This window comes from Microcebus murinus, chromosome 11, assembly GCF_040939455.1.
Source record: "Microcebus murinus isolate Inina chromosome 11, M.murinus_Inina_mat1.0, whole genome shotgun sequence".
Taxonomy (NCBI): Eukaryota; Metazoa; Chordata; class Mammalia; order Primates; family Cheirogaleidae; genus Microcebus; species Microcebus murinus.
The window spans coordinates 96,147,413-96,152,929 of NC_134114.1; the positions used below are offsets into that span (position 1 = coordinate 96,147,413).

At 40.7% G+C, this 5,517-nt stretch overlaps 1 non-coding gene across 1 annotated transcript; it reads right to left on the reverse strand.

The window, feature by feature from the left end:
• Nucleotides 1-5,046: 5,046 nt before the first annotated feature.
• On the reverse strand, nucleotides 5,047-5,164 carry LOC142874150 (U5 spliceosomal RNA). The gene has a single exon (XR_012921974.1). It is a non-coding gene; the product is annotated as a U5 spliceosomal RNA (small nuclear RNA).
• Between the last annotated feature and the right edge of the window lie 353 nt (nucleotides 5,165-5,517).

Sequence of the window (5,517 nt, forward strand, 5' to 3'; positions counted from 1 at the left end):
ATTTCATGTTCATAATAAAATCCTACATTGTATCTATAATCCAATGGAATTTTACCAAAGTCAAATTAAGACACATAAGAGCACATTCTTAAAGTACGATTCATAATCCTTAGGAAATGACTGTAATTGATCTACAACAAACCAGCTGTGCTGAGAACTCAGCAGCCCCAGGTGACTATCACAGTTGTGCTTGAGTAAACCTGTATGTACAACATGCTATTCTGGAATTTTTTATTTGTCAGATTGTAAAATCCAAAGATAAAACACATGGTTAATGGGTAACTTTTAGCAAAAACTATTGGAGAATGATCTTGCTTAGGTAAACACTTATTTAAACACATTCATAAAAATGCCAGGCACATTTAAAAATCATAATCTATAGACGCTACTAGGTGTTTTTAAAAAGGAAGATTCTTTTCTTGCCTTTTCCTTTTGTAGATTCTGCCTAGTTCAAGCTTTCTTCTTTTTATAAAATTCTGGCATATGCAATGTACTGTATCTGAAAATGATAGACTGTGCCTCTCTGGCACAGTCTTGTCAATTACATGTGCCTTGTTTCATTAGCTACAGCTAATTATTAGCCATAGTGTTCTAGGCTATGAATTTAAATTGAGTAAAATGAATGGTCATTTTTTATGATTTCTTTCTCGTCATTTCAAATTCATCAGACTATTTTTATTACATGTGAAAATACTAAAAGTATAATAATCCAAATCTTTCACTGCCTTCTTCAGTAACTGAATAAGTGCATGTATTGAAGGTGACAGAGATAGATGGCATTAACTTCATTTTTTTGCTTGACAGCTTTTGCCCACAACATATGTTCAGTGCTATCAGGGTTATTACAGAGAACACAAACTAATCAGGTGGACAGATTCACAAACAGTGCCTAGAACACATGGTGGCCTCCCAGTGTTAACAAGGAATGTCTGCATCACTTGTAAACATGATCACATAATATGAGGATTTGTCATTTTGATTGCTGGTTCTTAAGACCACGGTTAAAATAATCTCGTTGACTGTGGGCCTGCTGGATTGGAAGGTGAGATGCTATGACCTGACCTTATTTGCTGTTATGTCATGGAAAGGGAGAAAAATTATGAGCTCTATAATAGTTCTGATAGTGACTCAATCATCCATGTGTTTTACCTTTAAAAGTAATTTGGGATTGAGGTTTGTTCTTAAGGCTAAATTTCTTTAGGGGAATTAATATCAGAAAGATTTTTTGTTCAAAAGTATATTAATAGTCATCCATTTATGAATTTCTTCCTCCATTAAGAGAAAATGTTACCTAAACCTGATTGCAAGGAGGATAGTTCAGGAATGCTAATTCAAGGTCTAATTTTACCAGGATTAAAATTTACTTTAAAACTACCACCAGTCCTCCCATGCAGTAGCACAGCTATGTGTATGTGGGTGGATATGTTCTTGTATTTTTATTTTTAATCTACCGTGTATTTTATGTACATATGTCACTGCAAAAGGTCCCCTTGACAACTAACTGGAGAATGTCACTCTTTGCTTGCAAAGGAAATCAGAATGGAAAACTAATAGCTAAATGTCGAACTAAATGAAGTAATTTCAAGATTATGAGGAGAATGTTGCTGGGAAACGAACTCAGAATTGTGAAATTTCCAAGCAAGGACAGCCATCAACAAGCTGGCGCAGTCTGCAAGGGCAGTGTCCAAGCAGAAACCCACTGGTCTCAGCCTGTATTTCCTTGACTTCCTTTAGGCTTTAAAAGGGGGAGATTTCTCTATTAAAGCTTATATTTTTAGGTTTACAGTTTTTTCTCACATTCTTTTTATCTCCACTGAGTCCTCTTCCCTCAATCTGTTCATCATATTCAAGGTCAGAGGTAATCTTTACTGAAGTATGACAAAATTTTAGAAATTAAAATTATATAAATTTGAATTAAAACTAGATACTCCGTATTAGCTTGTCCAAAGTTCATAGTATTTGCAGTCCTTTCCAGATAAAATAGAATATCATGTAAGAGTGTAGGCTTTGGAGACACACAGGCAGTTTTGGAATGTTGATTGTGATACTTCTTAGATTTGTGAATTTGGGAAAGTCATTTAACTTTCATAAGCTTCAATTTTCTCATCAGAAAAACCATCGACAATAATACCTACTAAATAGGCTCGTTAAGAACATTAAAACAAAACTCATTTGGTAAAGCATTTAGTAGAGTGGCTGACACAGAGCAAGTGCCTACTAAATGGAATCTATTATATTTGTGTAACAACACCCTTTGCCACTTCCATTCTGAATTTGCAGGCAGCCTCTAGGTTCTCATGTTAGAAACTGTTCCTATTAGTTCTTGCTCTATCATCTAGATTAAGTTACTCTCCTTTTCATCTCCTCATGATAAGGAATAGTGACTTTTTCTGACTAGAACAGTGCTGTTGTTTGTCTACAACTTGAAACAGCACCTTATCAATCACCAGAAAAGAGAATTACTTCAGCCTCCTACCATCGTCCCTGCCCCCCATGCTGCTGTTCCTGTTTGCTCACTTTTATTCGTTCATTGAATACTCACATCTCGCTACTGACCCCACCTCTCCATTGACACCATTCTCCCCATAGTCACCAAAGAGCTCTTGTTTGCAAAGCCCAGTGCATATTTTTCAGTTCTCATTGTCAACACTTGAAAAGTTAACCACCCCTGCCTGGAATTTCTTCTGTTAGTTTCCAATAGCAACACTCTCTCTGGCTTTTATCCTAGCTCTCTAGATAATTCATACTGAAATCCATGTGATCCTTTTCCTTTACCTGCTTCTGCATCACAATTATTCTATCTTTAGTTCTCTTGTTTTTCACCTGAGAAAAGTACTGCTACTGACACACACCCCTGATGATTCTCCATCTACATCTTCGGCTCAGCGTCTTACTTGAGGTGTCAGCCCCCCAAGCACTGCCTAGGAAACACTACTTGGGAAACATTTCAAACATAACGTGTCCAGAACAATATTAACATGACCCCTCCACGATCCACTAATCATATCCTCTACCTTGGTTACTCATGCCATCGTAATCGCTCTAAGTCTCTCTGGACTGCTGTAACAGCATGCCCCGGTCTGGGTGGCTTATCAACAACAGAAATTTATTCCTCACACTTCTGGAGGCTGAAGCCTGAGACCAGAGTGCGCACGGCCGGGCTCCAGCGCGGCCGCTTCCGGGCGCTGTGTCCGCGCTGGCTGGGAAGGCGGAGAGAGCTCTCTGGGCCTCCTTTAAGGGCGCGGATCCCCCGCGAGAGGGCTCGCCCTCAGCACTTATTACGGCCCAACGACCCTGCCTCCCAATACTGTCGTGCTGGGGTTATGATTCAATACATGAATTCTGGTGCGCTATAAACATCCAGTCAATAACGTATTCCTCAGTTTCCTAAGTTTAAAGTCATCTTACGTTTCTCACTTTCCCCTATTCCATTTCAACATTTTGTCAATACTACCTCTTAACAATTTATTCTTCTCTACCCTTCCTGCCTCTGTCTTCCATTGCACTCTCATCTTTTCTTACCTGGATTTCTTCTTTATCTTTCTTTTCTCTAGTCTTCCTTTCCTCTCTCCCCAATCTGCCAGCCACACTGCCACAAAAGTGGTTTTTCTGAAGTATAAATTGACTGCATCATTCTCCTACATCATTTCGAGTCTGTCTCCTACCTTCAGGATCAACTCCGCCATGTAAATACATCCTTCATGGCTCCTTCTCCCGCCACTTTCCCACGTGGACGCTCCTTGACTTAACATAGGGCTATGGTATGTCCAGATAAACACATCACACGTTGAAAGTGCATTTAACACACTTAATCCACAGACCATCGTAGCTTAGCCTACTATATTTTAAGTGTGCTCAGAGCACTTAGCCTACCGCCGGGTAGAACCAGCCACACGAAGCCCGCTCTGCAGCAGCGCCGGTTTCCCGCGTGCTCACGCGGCCGGCCGGGCGAGAGACTCGGGTCTGCGCGTTTCGCTAGCGCGGGAAACGGCAAACTCCAAGTCCGCTTTCCACTAAACACGAGTCACGTGTGCACCAGGAAGGTAACAAAGCACTAAGTCTAACCCTCCTAAGTCGGGGACTGTCCGTGCGTTTCATGCTGAAATAGGTGTAGACGCTTGAAATTCCGCGCATGCTCACTTCATGGCTCTGCCCAGACTCTTGGGTTCGCCTAAAATGTCTTTCCCAGAACCCTCGGCTCAGCACTTCCTCCCGGTCGCTCGGCGCGCCTCCCAGGCTCCTCCGCGCGGGGGCGCCCCCTCGTCCGCTGAGCTAGGGCGGCCCGCCCGCTCGCGCCGGCCCGTGGCTGGTCTGTGCCTGGCTCCCTGGGCTGCGAGACGCCCGAGAAGAAGGCGCGGTTCACTGCACCCCCGCGCAGGCGCCCTCGCGGCAGCGCCGGCCCTCCCCACACGATCGTGGCGACACAGCGAACCGGCAGCTCGGCGCGTGGGCCTGGATCTAGAGCGCCCCCCTCGGTCCTTCTCCGAATCACCTGCTGACATGCCTGAGTGTTTCTCTCTGTCTTTGCTTTTCCCATTTCCCATTTTTTACACTTTTCAGATTTTTTAAACGGGTAATTTACTTCAATATATTCATTACATAAATCTCTATCTCTTCTTTCTGTGTGTGCTGATTTTCATTTTTTTCACTGAACCCAGAGGTCACTGATGATGGGCACTCAGCTCTTCAAAACATTGGCGCATCAGCAGCAAAGCAAGTTCACCTGGAGATTTCAATTCATCTCAAATACAGTTCATCGCATCTCTCTCAAGAAGTTACTCATTTAAATACCCTATCATATGTTAAATAGGTTTGATATACTGTCTTGGGAAATGATCGCATTGGTTTCTCATAACGCACACACTATAACTAAGACCTAACATTCATATTTTATAATGTCAATTTCTTTCCCATCTACAGATAATATCTAAATCTATAACAACTCTTTAGAAAGAAGAGTGCTTTAGTGATAGACTATTTTAAAAATGCTTCTTATATCACAAGGAAGGACAATTCTACTTTTTAATTTTCTTTTTCTTTATACTTAGACTTGCCTGAGCAAGACCTCAAAAAAATGTGGCTACCAACTCATAACTGTTCCTCTCCACGGAAATATTTAGTAAAAGGTGAAAGATTTATTCGTTTTGAAAAGAAACCAGAGTATGGGGACAATTCTAAATGTAAATATACCACCAAACATAAAATTAACAGTTATAAATTTAATGTAAATATTTCAAAAAATGGGATATCAGAGAAACGTCATTTTAACTGTCAATAGGACTATTTTTATGTTTTTTATGTTTGAAATAAACAACATTGCTTGGGACATTTATAATAAAGAGTAACATTTACAAACCATGTGATTTCAAAGCCTTGTCTAAATCACAATCCCAAAATGTCACCCATCTTTCCTCTTTCTGTGGAGTCAATCTTAATTACAGTGTCTTTAAATTAATCAGACCTAATATACCAGGAGTATTTCCTAATATATTTTAAACACAATATAGATACACCAAC